The 14,394-nt window shown below is 45.8% G+C and overlaps 1 protein-coding gene across 1 annotated transcript in view; it reads left to right on the forward strand.

Moving 5' to 3' along the window:
- The first annotated feature begins 2,856 nt into the window (after nucleotides 1-2,856).
- LOC308613919 (uncharacterized protein) overlaps nucleotides 2,857-14,394 on the forward strand; it is a 103,036-nt gene continuing 91,498 nt past the window's right edge. Inside the window, exon 1 of the mRNA XM_081228044.1 lies at nucleotides 2,857-2,928. The gene's annotated coding sequence lies outside the window, so the exon portion shown is untranslated. The remainder of the gene's footprint in view (nucleotides 2,929-14,394) is intronic.

A 14,394-nucleotide genomic window follows, 5' to 3' on the forward strand; every position in this document is an offset into this window, starting at 1 on the left:
AGAAAGCGAGTGAGGCAGGATGCTCCAGGCCTGCACTCAGCATGGGAAGCTGACCCAGCCTCCGGCATGGAAGGCCTTGGCTGAACCGTCTCTGTTAAATGTTAGAGGCTCAGGCCTCTCTTTCGACACCAGGAGCCCTGGAGGGAAGTAGAACCCCCCCCACCACCACCACTAGCCCACCCCAGGCTGGCCCTGTGGACCCTCGTGCTCCAATAGGAGGTCAGGCCCTGTGTGTCTCAGGAGAGCCAGTCCCGTGACTACCTTGGATGATGAAGGGTACTGTCGTCTGTCCTCCAGGCCTGCCTGGCTGGATGCAAATACCCCATTGCATCCCAGCAGGGCTAGACCGACTTCTGGCCTGACTGGCCTGACTGGCCTCGCCTCATTCCTGCACGAGGAAGTCTGACGGTTTGTCTGTAACACGGAATGGACCTGTATGTCTGCCCTCTGCCCCTCCACACACGCGCCTTTGTCTCCCTCCGCTCTCCTTGTTTTCATCGATGCAAATGCAGGGCTACATTCGGTCCAGAGACACTGCTGTGTAGGTCCCTTTTTCTCTACTGAGGAAAAACTAAAGTTTTAAGGAAAAGTGAGCCTAAAGAGGGTAATGTGATATCAACATACAGGCGGTGAGATGGTCCTGAAATGGTATCATTTTTGTTATTGTTAAATGTCACATGTGTGTTTATTCAAGGAACCCTTTCATTACTTTATCTGGTCCTCCTAAAAAATCCCACAGCCAGTGGAGCCAGTGACAGTCTCACTGGGACATGAGGCCACTGAGATGCAGAGAGGGGGACTTTGGAACACAGCAAGATCTAAGGGAAACCCAGCTCTTTGCTGTACCGCCTGGGCCCCATCTCAGGGTCTACCACTTGGCTCCAGGTGAAGCGTCTGACCAGGCCCCTCCCTATGTGGCTCCAAAAGAACCCATGGGCCACGCGCTTCTTAATTCCCACGTGCTGGCGGCTGTGGATGAGACCCTTCTGTCTGTAGGACCCTCACGGACACTCTTTTTGGGGCAACTTGAAAGTAACCATTGCATTTGGAAAGCAAACCTTGGGCACAGATTAAGGTCTAAATCATGACTTAATTCTTTCCCAGATGTCAGAGAGCAATGAAGATAAGGCAGTGTTGGTAAAATGAAGCCCAAGCAACTATTCTAGGTCAGAAGAACAGGGCCAAGTCCATATGCTTGTTTGAGATTTTAAGGCCCCTGGTGTTCTTGGGAAGAACCGTGTGATGAAGAGGCTGGAGGATGAGCTCCAGGAGAGCAGGCCCCTTGCTGGTTTGTTGTTGCTATCTGCCACAGGGAGAGCAGTGCCTGGTACATAGCAGGTGCCCAGTGAATATCTGTGGGGTGAATGAATGACCTCCTCTAGTTTTAAGTGAGGTGAAGAAGTTGTCCCAGTGTTGGAGAAGGGATCTGAACTGGGAGCTCCTCTGGTCATTCTCTGAGAGCGCGCTGAAGGGGGTGGGCCTCCTAGGCAGAGAATCCCAGTCTCAGTCTTGCTGAGGGGAACGCAATTAACTAAACTAATAACGAGCAGGGCTCGGACTCACATCCAGGACTGACTGATCGCAGCTGAGTTCTCTTTCTCCCGCTGACCCACACCAATGACCCTGGGAGGCCTGGAGAGCTTCACATGGTGACAGCACTGAACCCTCTTTTACTGCAAGGCTGCGTGTCATGGCAACTGTGTGATCTGAGGTGGCCTCTGTACCAAGCAGAGGAGCAGAAACCATAGGGTCACAGTTCTGGAAAGGAGTGAGGACGAGTGGGGGGGGGGCGGGGAGGGTGGGTTATGTATCGTCTGGATTCCCAAGGCAGATGGAAGTGAAATGTCCATCAGTTCGTTAACTCATAAATATACAGCCCACAAGTGCATACAGAGGACTTAAAATTCAGTAAATATGAAAATAGAAATCATGTAATATTCATCTTTCTACTCTCAGTGGCTAATACAATTTCCAGCACATGGTAGTTTCTTAATATACATTAGTTGGTTGAATTGATTGGGCTTTTCACGTGTCTCAGGTTGATTAGTATTAGGGCCCATAAGAAAGAATAGTCCAATATTGACTATGCAGCAAAATAACGATAATCTTACCACACTTTTAGTTTGCACAGTGCCGTTGGGTACTTTCTCTTATTTATCTTGACCTCAAGGGATAGGCAGATATCAATCCCATGTTAACAGACAAAAAAATAAAGCTAAAGCAAACAACTTAGATGATTTGGCCGAGGACCTCAGAGCTTCTAACAGTTAAGAGGTGGAACCAGAACGAGACCCTGGCCTCATTAGTCCTTCCAGCCCTCACACTTGGCCCCCACTCTCCTCTCTCCATTTGCACTTGGGCAGGCAGACCTCTGTACCCCCAAAACAGGAAAGTTTTGAACAGACCGAAAAGAGGCCTCCTTTTTGTATCTTCACGGCACACACCACACCTGCACCCCCAGCTCACCTCTAGAGACACATGGGAGCTACTTTGAAAGACAGCACCAGGAAGACAGGCTTCACACAGAGAAGGATTAGACCCGAGGGACGTGTCATTTCTTCTTCTTCTTCTTTTTTTTTTTTTATCAAGAAGCAGTTTGTGGTATAAGCACAGCGTATTCTGCAGTGCTGACAAACCCTGCCTCTCAAAGGCCTTCCTAGCAGAAGGTGGCTCGCAGACCTCAGGGGACATGTAGGTGGGGAGGAAACCTGCAGCTGCTAATCCGCTGTGCTGTGAGAATGTGAACTGGTGACTCTAGAGGGTGGGATGAGCACGGCGCGCGCGCTCTCAGCTTATTCCCCGCCCCCCCGCCCCGCGCCGCGCGGCGCCGCGCCGCGCCCTCGCCCTCGCCCCTCCCCGGGCGGCTAAAGTTACGGGACACTTTGATTGCTCTCCCTCCTGTGACGGACCGGCCGCCACCGCTCCCAGGTATGTGTGAGCCATGCATTCGACATTCGGTGTGCGGCGTTAAATATCTTTCTAAAATAAGCTCTCTCAGATTTTACGTGCAAAGCAGCTGGGAAGAGCAGGCCGGCCCAGCCGTCTTCCCAGCTCGGAGACGCAAAGCCTTCCTCTCAATGGCGTGAAACCCGTTCCCAGGTGTAAAAGGCCTCCTTCCGTCACACCTCCCCGAGGGAGGGGAGGTTCCTTGCTTGGACACTTCCAACTGACGAGATTGTGTCCGGGTTACTGCCCCTCCCCCCGGCCTCGCTGCCCACCATGGAAAGCACAGGTTCCAATCATTACAAGGTTTTGTAAAATGACCTCATTTTCCTGTGAGTCCGCCAAGTCTTGTGCATGTCAAAGAATTATGGGGCCAAGAATCATTTTAGTCGTTATGATGCACTGTCAAAAAGTGGGAATTTTTGCAAAGAAAAAAGAAGAGTGAGATGCAGAAGGAAGGTCTAGAGGAGGTATTGATGGAATCAGTACTGATATTTCTCTCTGCATTTTACACACCCACACAGAGCCAGACACCATGGCCCTCTCACTCATGTTTCTCCATCCCTTTATGTGTATTTCAGTCACAGCAATTATCCGAGGGCTGCTGCATGGCCCAGCCTTGGCACGCACCATCCCCAGGTCCGGCAGTCTAGGGACTGGAACCGGGGTTGTGCAGTGGACGACCTCCACAGCCGTTCCAGCGGCCTCAGTTTCATCTCGTTTGTCCTATCACCTGTTATCCTGCCCTGACCCTGCCCCCCATACCCCAAACTTACCCAGGACTGGGCCACTGAGCGCACAGGCTGTACAGTATGTCTTACTTTGGAGGTCCACAGCATGCCAAACAGCACCTCTACAGAGCAGATCCTTCCCAAGGCTGCCTCTGTATTTGCTGTAACTAAGGCTTTTGCCTGCATGTCCTCTGAGTTTTGCAGGGTCTGACTTAGCAGAGTTTGCAGCAGAAGTGTGGGTGCTGCTTGAAAGAAGGCCAGGTCCTGCTGACTTGAGCCAGAAGTGTTTCTCCCCGACCTACAAATCCCGATTTCCTGTCTCCCCCACCGTCTATTTGTCTGGCTTTCTCCACAAATAATGCTTTGATGCTTAAGCTCAGTGGAAGAAAATGGATGGTGAGATCGAAGAACCCTCTGGGAGACCAAGAGCCTAATCTAGAGGCCGCAGGGAGCGCTAGATTCCAGCGCACTTGCTTTTTATCTCATTGCTCTGGGGAAGGCCCACAGTGTAAGTGAGTTGAGAGAGTGTGGAGAGAGGAAATCCATACATGTGATGTTACTTACTTGTTAAAGGTGATATTGACTTTAATATTAAGTACTGAAATAAATGCATGTATAATTCGGTGCTAAATTGCACGGTTCAAAGAAATTACAAAGGAACCTCTCAGGAGCGGAGGACTGGACTCGAGATGGAAGGTTTCCTTCCTTTATAGTTTGTGCTTGAGATAGGCAATAATATTTAAAGAATCCCCATTTTGGACTAGGCCCTAGACTAGACACTTTGAATATATTTTCTTATCCTGTCTTCATCACAACCCTAGAGGACAGGAAATTATCATCTCCATTTTATGGATAACAAAAACTGAGGTTCAGAACGATTCAGAATCTTGTGCAAGAGCACATAGCCAGTAGGTAAAGAAGCAGGAAATCAACCCCAGATGCTCTGGCTTGAGAACCCAAGCTCCTTCCACCCTGTAGTTCCCAAGTTATCCCCCTCCCCAGTGCACCTCAGAAGCAGCACCCAGGCCCGTGGAGAACCACCACCAACCTCATCACTGGGTCTGTGGGAGGGTGGGTTGATGATCCGTGGCTCAGAGTAGGGGGCAAGAGACCAATGCATCTCCCTAGGGAGGCAGCCCCGCCCCTAGAGGATCTCAGCAAGCTGCCTCTTCAGGCTAACTGATAGGAAACAGCCATCTGGACTGAAGGAAGAGTGAAGCAGGATTCTCCATGGAGAGAGAGAGAGAACAGGGTGATGGAGGTCGAGAGGCAGGAGCACTGCTCCCGGGACCCATACCTGGGAGTCCCCCGGTGAGCCCGTTGTGGTCCCACCCTACCTGGGCCCTGGCCACCTCCCTTCCCTCAGCCTGGGCTCTGGCTGCCCATGGGGCCCAAATGCGCTCACCTCCTGTCCAGGGTCTGCCCCCTGCCCCCTCTCCTCCAAGAGACACGGAGCAGGCGGGACCATGACAGGCTACCAGGTCCCGGCCCCACTGGCCACCCCAGACGCTTCCCTGTGCCTTTGGTTTTCCATTGCTCGGAGGTGTTCAGTTTCCCACCCTCTTTCCCTACTGCTGCCCCGGCCCCTGCCCTTTCAAGACATTGATGGCCAAAGCCAGGCCCTTCAGCTGTCCAAGGTGATTCATTCATTTTATTGTCTTCACCATTGCAGTCTTTATAGTATTATTTTCTGTTATTGCTGAGACCCCCCCAGTACAGTTACAAAACAGGTCTTATTACTCTTCAGACGCCTAGTGTCTTCAAGTTGAATGACTCCTTAGAGGTCATCCAGGCCCTTCATTTCCCCACGGAGGGAACTGAGCCCAGAGGAGGGGGTGACTTTCCAAGGGCAGCATGTTCATAACAGTTCAGGACCTGCGATGGGAAACTGTCAGAAATTATAATTTCTATAAAATTTCCATAAATTACTTAGCAGCTCTGTTCCTGTCCCTGACTTCTCTGTGGCGTCAGGTTTCGTGGGGCAATTAAAAGCATTCATCCTTGGCATTGGACAGAGAAGTGCTCGGTTCCCACCAGCTGTACCTCTTTATCCACTATAGGCAGCCCACCAACACTTGCAGGAGCGAGGCAAGAGCAGAAATGAAGGCCGCCCTGCTGTATGGCTCAATATTGAAGAGTTAAAATATATATATATATTTAACAAACTGTTAAATGCAAGTTCTATCCTACACCTTGACAAACGTACCTTCATAACTACCTAGAAGGCTAGCTTTGATTTAGAATTCCCAGACTCCTTGGACTTCTGCTCTGATACTATGAGAAGACCCAGTCTCCAGCCTCCTCCCCTGTCCATGCCTGCCCCTTCCTTCTCTTCCCACTCTCTCCCCACCCCCAGCTCTGTCCTGCATCACCAGAGGCCTCACGTGCATGTGTGCAAACTAGCTCACACACCCCTGCCCACAGCACCCCCTCTGTCACCCTTGAGGCCTGGGAGTACACACATCAACATCCCGGCACCCCTTCAGGAGTATGGATCCAGGGAAGAGACCTCTGTGGGCCTTGAAAGAAGGCTTAGGACCCTCTGTCAGGGAATTCCTGGGTTCCAGGTACCTGGAGCATCATCTGGGGCACGGGGGCACACAGGCTCTGGGGAAGCACATCCCCTGCCCCTGGGACTCTTGACCTCTTGGAGAGCAACGTGGCGAGAGGAGGACCAGAGCGCAGCCCTCTGTAGCCCATTGGCCCAAGGGGAAGGGGACTAGCCATGTGATTTTAGGCAAGCCTTAATTTCCTTGCCCGTAAAAATAGGAATAATATCCCTCAGGGGGAGGGATAGTTAGGGAATTTGGGATTTACATGTACACACTGCTATATTTAAAATGGATAAGCAGCGAGGACCTACTGTATAGCACAGGGAACTCTGCTAAATATTATGTAACAACCTAATTGGGAAAAGAATTTGAAAAAGAATAGATACATGCATATGTATAACTGAATCACTTTGCTGTATACCTGAAACTAACATAACATTGCTAATCAACTATCCTCCAATATAAACTAAAAAGTTAACAAAAAGAGAATTAAGGAGTATTAGTAGATAAAAAACAATAATAATAAAGGCAATTAATAATAATAAATAGGACTCTACTTTGTAGAGTTGCTTTGGGGATCAAATGAGATAGTTTATGTAAAAGCCTGGCACAGAGTAGGTGCTCAGTAAACATTCATTTTCTTCTCTGCCTCTGACCTTCCTAGCTCTTCCCTAGTCTTCCTTTCTCTCCATCACCCCTCCCACTCCACATCGCCACCCTCATCCCCTTTCCTTTCTCTCTCAAGCCCAAGTGGGACTGGGCTGGGCCCACCTGCCAACAGTGGCCCTGAGAAGGGGTCACTCCTCTCATCCTGGCTTCAGGACAGCTGTGATAGTCCTCTGTGAGTTCTTTCTCCATTTAGAAAATATTCCTGGGTTTTTCTGATTTTAAGGAAAGGGAGACGCTGTGGTTTACAGAGTGGGTGAGAACCCTCACATTACTCTCTGGCTTGCCAATGAGAAGTTTGAAAGAGTCCTTTGGGTCCCAACCAAAAACTCTTGGCTTTTCCTTGGCAGAAATGTGATTTCCTGTGAGATGTCAAAACATGCCATGAGCATACCTCACAGAGGTCTATTTTTCATTCTATCTGGTTTTGAGGTGAATGAAAGACACTTCCTTTGTGCTGCCCTCAGCAGAAATGCACGTCTGTGTAACTTGCTCTCTGCCTGCTGGGGCCTGAGGGTCTGTCGAGGGATTCAGGACACGGTCAAGTTCAGATCCCTTTTCAAAACTCTCCTTTCCTCTGCAAACCCCTTTCAAGAAAAACCTCACCATCCCATCTTAGTTTCTTATGACTTAAGCCTGTCTTTACATTGTTGCTGCATAGATGGAGAAGCTGAACCTTAATTCCTAGTAACCAGAGCCTGTGCCAGCGGTCAGACCTTCCATCAGCCACCACCTCAGGGCTCACCTTGAGTCTTCGAGGTCGGGGTCTCTTAGAGACACTTGTCTTTGGTGTTATTGAAACTGTTCAAATCTTGCTTGTCCCACTGCATCCAGTTATTGAGGAATAAAGTTTAACCTCCAGCCCCTCAAACATGTCTGCTCTTCAGTTTTACGTTGTTTAGGATCAGGGCAAGAGATCCAAGATTTCTCTGTCTCTGGAGGAAGTGGCCAGAAAATTAATAAAACACTTAAGTTTCTTTCCTTATATGAAGTGTTTTCTGTGAGCTGGATTAATGCATGTTTTCCTCCAACTTTTACGCAGTTCTATATTCATCTCGTTTTCCCATCTCAGGATGAACTTGCCTTTGAGCTATAGGCGATAAACGCAATTCACCATCATTCCTATCTTGATTTCATTCATTTGGCAAATAGACAGTTGCGCACCTATTCTGTGTGAGACAGTATTAAGTACTGTGAGGGATGCAAAGATTTATGAACCATGGTCTCTGCTCAAGTTTTTTAAACCAATCTTGGCTTGGTTATTCTTTCTATTAAGATGCTTTGTGTCTCTCCCATGTGTGTCTGAGTCAGTGACTCTTTCTTGGAAGCAGAACCAAGCCTATGCATTTCTTTGTACATTTGGATAAGAAAGCATTTATATAACAGATACTGCATACCTGCTCCAAGTACCCAGCACCAAGGAGATACAGAAAAGTTCAAGTCGTGAGCTGCTCCCCAGTGATCCAGATGAACAGAGAAGACAATTATTTGGTGATATAAGACAGATGCCCAGATGTAAACAGATGCAAAATTTTATAGTTAGGTGATTTTCAAATTATGGGAGGCAAAAGTTAAATTTGACAATTATAGAATTTACTAAAACTTAGCATGTACGTACCTGAAGACTCAGCAATTCCAGTCTTAAACATGAATCCAACAGAACTGTGTACATATATTCATCAAGGGCACCTGAAAGAATTTTTATGACAGCAATTCTTTGCAATAGCTCTGTACTAAGAACTACTCAAACGCCCTTGGTATTTGGTAGAAAGAATAAATTGTGGCATAATCAAATAATGGGATATGGTACAGCAATGAGAATGAACAGTCTATCTGAATATGCAAAAATATGGATGAACCTCACTAAAAAATACTGAGCTAAAGCAAACAGAAGCAAAAAAAGAAAATTATTTTTCCATTTCTAGAAAGTACAAAAACAGACAAAAGTATTCTGTGTGCTTAAATGTCAGAATAGTACATTTTGGGGGGATAGTGACTGGAAAGGAGCAGGAGAGGACTTCTGGGGCTGGAAATACTCTTTTTCTTGATATACGTGCTAGTTATGTTGGTGTGATCAGTTTCTGATCCTTTATTTGTTCACTTTTCTGCCTACATATTATACTTCATTAAAAAGTTTCAAAGATTCACCAGTTTGAAAATAGCTAGAACTCTGAATCACAAGGCAAGAAGCCTGAGTCTTAGTCCTGATTCTGATTTTTGAGCATACCCTTAAGCAAATCATTCTCTGTGTGCCTTGGACTCTTCCTCAGTGGAATGGAGCTAAGGCTTTCTTCCTGTGCTCCCAGCTGGACGTTTTATTCTACGTGGAGAAAACCTAGCATACCAAGAGCGGCTGTGAGCTTCTCTATGTTATTTCACTGCGTGTTTAGGAGCCTGCTCTTGGTTAAAATTCATTTCATGGAATCTGGCCTTTTCAATGCAGACCTTGAGTTGGTCTTTGAATCATACCTTCTTTTCACTGTGTTTATTCTCTCCACCTCCTCAGTCTCACAGAACAGTTCCTCAGTCTGAATGTCTACCCTGTGACATTATTTGGCCTCAAAAACATCAAATGAACTATGGCATCCACTGGGAGTATGTAATCTTATTTGGTTATGTTCTGGAACAATCCACACAAGTGCTAAATGTAGAGCCAGTGAGAGGGAATACTGAGAAGGACCCTCTTGCTGCTCTTAAGTTCAGTTCTGAGTCTTAGAAGTTGTGGTTTATTTGCGGCTGGCTGCGGCCTCCTCTTACGTCCCCTGGCCTTGCAGCACTGCCTGACCAGGGGCAGGGTGTCCAACTCCCGCCCTGGTCCTCCCCAGCAGCCCTGATCTCAGATGCTCCTGACCTGTATCTCCTCCGCTAACAGTCCCAACAGAAAGCACATGGTAAACTCCTTAACTTACCACACCCCGCTTTGAGTGAAGTTGTACCGCTTCATGTACGTATGAGAACTTGACAACAGAATGGCTCCATTTCTCCACTCCTGGCCTTTCCACTACTGTCACACATTTTACTTCTACATATTTCATAAATTCCACACTACGTTGTTTTATTTTTTGTTGAGGTACAATTAGTATATGGCATTATATAAGTTTCAGGTGTGCAACATTATAATTTGACGTCTGTAAGTGATTAGCGCCAAAGGTCTAGTTCCCATCCATCACCATACAGTTGACCCCCTTCACCCATTTCACCCACCCCTCAACCCCCTTCCCCTCTGGTAACCACCAATCTGTTCTCTGTATCTATGAGTTAGTTTTTATTTTGTCTTCCTTGTTCATTTGTCTTGTATTTTTTAGATTCCACATATGAGTGAAATCATACACTGTTAATATTTTTGCCCCAAACAGTCAAATGTCACTTAAGGAGAATTAAATAATTTTTAAAATTATACTGTTTAGCCATGAGGTTAACATCTCTGGCGTTGTTCATTCCTTTGCTGAGGTCTGTATTTCCATCTTGTGTCATTTTCCTTTTGCCCAGAGAACTTTCTTTAACATTGCTTATACTGCAGTTCTGCTGTTGATGGATTCTTTCAGCTTTGTATGTCTGAAAAGGTTTTTATTTCACTTTTGGTTGTGGAAAATATTTTTGCTAGGTATAGAATTCTAGCTTGACAGGTTTCTTTTTTTTTTAACTTCAATCCTTAAAAGATGTTGCTCCACTCTTTTCTCGCATTGTTTCCAAAGAAAAATAACTGCTGACCTTCTTATCTTTGTTCCTCCATACATAACTCATCTTCTTTCTCTGGTTGCTTTTAGAGTTTCTCTTTACATTGATTTTGAGTAATTTAACTGGGCAATGCCTTGGTGCAGCTTGATGCATGTTTCCTGTGCTTGGAGTTTGTTGCACTTCTTGGACGTGTGAGTTTATAGTTTTCATCAAATTTGGAACATTTTTGGCCATTATTTCTTCAAATAACTTTTTCTGTTGCCCAGCTTTCTCCCATTCTCCCTGAGAGACTCCTCTTTCACATATATTGGGCTGTTTGAAGTTGTCTTGTGGCTCACTGATGCTCTGTTCATTTATTTCCCACTATTTTTTCTGTCTTCTTTCTATTGGATAGTTTTGGATCATTTCTATTGCAAAGTCTTCAAGTTCATTAGTCTTCCTTCTGTGATATCTAATTTTTCGTTAATCCAATCTCAGACATAGTTTTCATCTCTAGAAGTTTGATTTGAGTCTTTCTTATATCTTTCATGTTACCTTTTAACGTGTTCAGTCTTTTCTTTAGCTTCTTGAATATATAGAATAGAGTTATAATAATTGTTTCAGTGTCCTTCTCAGCTAACTTTAGTATCTGTGTCAGTTCTGGGTCGGTTTTTTTTTTAAATTTATTTAATTAATTTATTTATTTTTGGCTGTATTGGGTCTTCATTGCTGCATGCGGGCTTTCTCTAGCTGTGGCGAGTGGGGGCCACTCTTGGTTGCGGTGCACGGGCCTCTCACCTTCGTGGCCTCTCCTGTTGCAGAGCACGGGCTCTAGGCTCATGGGCTTCAGTAGTTGTAGCATGCGGGCTCAGTGGTTGTGGCGCACGGGCCCAGCTGCTCCACGGCATGTGGGATCTTCCTGGACCAGGGCTCGAACCCATGTCCCCTGCATTGGCAGGCGGGTTACCACTGCACCACCAGGGAAGCCCCTTAAGTGTTTTTGTCCTCACTTTATTTTTATTGAAGTATAGTTTCTGGGCAATATTATATAAGTTACAGGTGTACAATATAGTGATTCACAGTTTTTAAAGAGTGGCTCAGTTTGGGTTGATTGATTTATTGCCTCAGTGTGGGTCTTATTTTCCCACTTCTTTGCATGCCTGACAATTTTTTTTTTTTTTTGATGTCAGACATTTTTGGGCACTGGATATTTTTGGATTCCTATAAACATTCTTGAGCTTTGTTCTGGGACATGGTTCAGTAATTATACTTGGAAACGGCTTTCGGGTTTTGCTTTTATGATTTGTTAGGTGGATCTAGAGGACTCCACCTAGGGTTAATTATTCCCTACTACTGAGGCAAAACCTTCCTGTGTATTCTACCATTGTCCTGTGAGTTATGAGTTTTTCCCTCTGGCTTGTGGGAACAAGCACTGTTTTCAGTTCTGTGTGACCTCTGAGGATTGTTCCTTCTAATCCTTTAGGGTGGTTCTTTTTCCAACCTTGGGTAGTTTTTTCATATGAATGTGCTTTTCAGTACTTGGTTGACTGTTCTATAGATCTCTGGAGTTTTCTCTCTGTGCAGTTTTCACCTCTCTGGTACTCTGCCCTGTGAAACCTAGTCACCTTGGCCTCACCAAACTCCCAGCTCCATCTCCTCAATTCAGGGGGAGCACCAAGGCTCCACGTGGGTCCCCTCTCCCTGTGCTGGAGCCTAGACACTCTCTCTGCCATAAGCTGGAGTAATTGTAGGCTCCCCTCATTTGTTTTCCAGCTCTCAGAGATCCCTGACCTTCCTTGCTTGTTGTCCAATGTCTTGAAAACCATTGTTTCATGTATTTTATCCAGTTTTTAGTTATTTTAAGTTGGTGAGTAAATTCAGTTCCTACTACTCCATCTTGGCTAGGACGGAAAGCATATGTAAACCCAGTTTACTGAAAGATGTTTATGACATCAAACACTTTTCCCATCATCTTATAGTGTTTGCAAGGCTAGTATCTTTCTTTTATTTATTTATTTATTTATTTATTGCTGTACGCGGCCCTCTCACTGCTGTGGCCTCTCCCATTGCGGAGCACAGGCTCCGGACGCGCAGGCCCAGCAGCCACGGCTCACGGGCCCAGCCGCTCCGTGGCATGTGGGATCCTCCCGGACCGAGCCACAAACCCGCGTTCCCTGCATCGGCAGGCGGACTCTCAACCACTGTGCCACCAGGAAAGCCCTAGGCTAGTATCTTTTAAACTTTTTGTTTTGAAATAATTTAAAAGTTACAAAATAGTTTCAAATATAAAGAATTCTAGTATATAACTTTACCCAGCTTCCCCTAATGTTACTATTTGTATTGGTTTTTGTTTTTGTTTTTGTTTTTGTTTTTGTTTTGCTGTACGCGGGCCTCTCACTGCTGTGGCCTCTCCCGTTGCGGAGCACAGGCTCCGGACACTCAGGCCCAGCGGCCATGGCTCACGGGCCCAGCTGCTCCGCGGCATATGGGATCCTCCCGGACCAGGGCACGAACCCGTATCCCCTGCATCAGCAGGCGGACTCTCAACCACTGCGCCACCAGGGAGGCCCTGTATTGGTATTTTTTTAAGTGAATTGTTTTTAAAAAGTAATGAATGCTAATGGTAAAAAAATTTATATATAAGGAACATATATTTAAAATGTTATATTTTATATATGAGAATATAAATAACAATAATCATATGTCATGAATATTCTTTCCATGTTGTACGTATTGGGGAGGGGAGGGGAATACTCTTCTTTTTGTATTTCTACCACAGCAAATAGAAGAGGGAACCTCCACTCTCCTCTCCCCGGAGAGTGTTGGAAGGAACACATCCTTCTGTTTTCTCTCTCCACACTCACCCACTCTTCTCAAGTGGGCAGAAGTGACTATCCTGGTGAGGCTCAACATTGGGCCCTATTTTGCTAGTGGGCAGAGTTAAAGCGTTAAAGGCCAGCTCCTGAGGGTGGGCTCACTTGACCTCTCCTTAGCTTCCTGTCTCCATGTGGTAAACTCAGCCAGGGCAAAGCCCAGTGTCTCCCTCTTTTATGCTCTTTTTTTTTTCTGCAGTAACTATGCATGTGAGACAGGCCAGTAGTCCATGATGCCAGCTGGGGAGCTGGACTCGGAGATAATTGTGTGGGTCCAGCTGTTCCTACAAACAAGTCCTTAGGTCTCTAACCAGGGGAAGAAGGAGGCTCTACTTTGGCATCAACTCTAAGTCCTGTTCTCCCAGCTGCTGATACAAGAGAGCCTTGGGGGGTTATTGGTGCTTCCCTGGTTAGAAATGAAGCTATTATTTTGATACCCATTTGCCTAGTGATTTTTCTCTTGGCCAGAATCCTAAGGAAAGAGGGGGAAATGGTAAGATTTGTGTACCCAACCTCACACCCAAACCCCCAGAAATTTACTTTACAGCATAATTTTTAACAACAGTGTAGAACTACTTTGTATAGTTATATTCATGATGAATTCGTTCAGTTCCCTGCTGTTGCACATTTAGCTTGTTTTCAATTTCTCACTATTATAAAAATGTTATGATTCTAATAATTTTATACATTAATGTTTTCATAGTAGCCTATTTTTTTTTAATTCTTGTCATGTGGGTAAGCTTCTGCCAGCTGAATAATGGTGCCTACATCTAATCTTGAAATCTCACAGATAGGTTTTCCTTAGGTCTGGATAAATAATCCAAAGATGCTACTAAATTGTAGTAAGATCATTTTAATATCAAAATAGCAATGCTCCCACCAAAAGACACAGATTGGCTGAATGGATACAAAAACAAGACCCATATATATGCTGTCTACAAGAGACCCACTTCAGACCTAGAGACACATACA

The sequence above is a fragment of the Mesoplodon bidens genome (assembly GCF_964165515.1).
Source record: "Mesoplodon bidens genome assembly, chromosome: 3".
NCBI classification, from domain to species: domain Eukaryota; kingdom Metazoa; phylum Chordata; class Mammalia; order Artiodactyla; family Ziphiidae; genus Mesoplodon; species Mesoplodon bidens.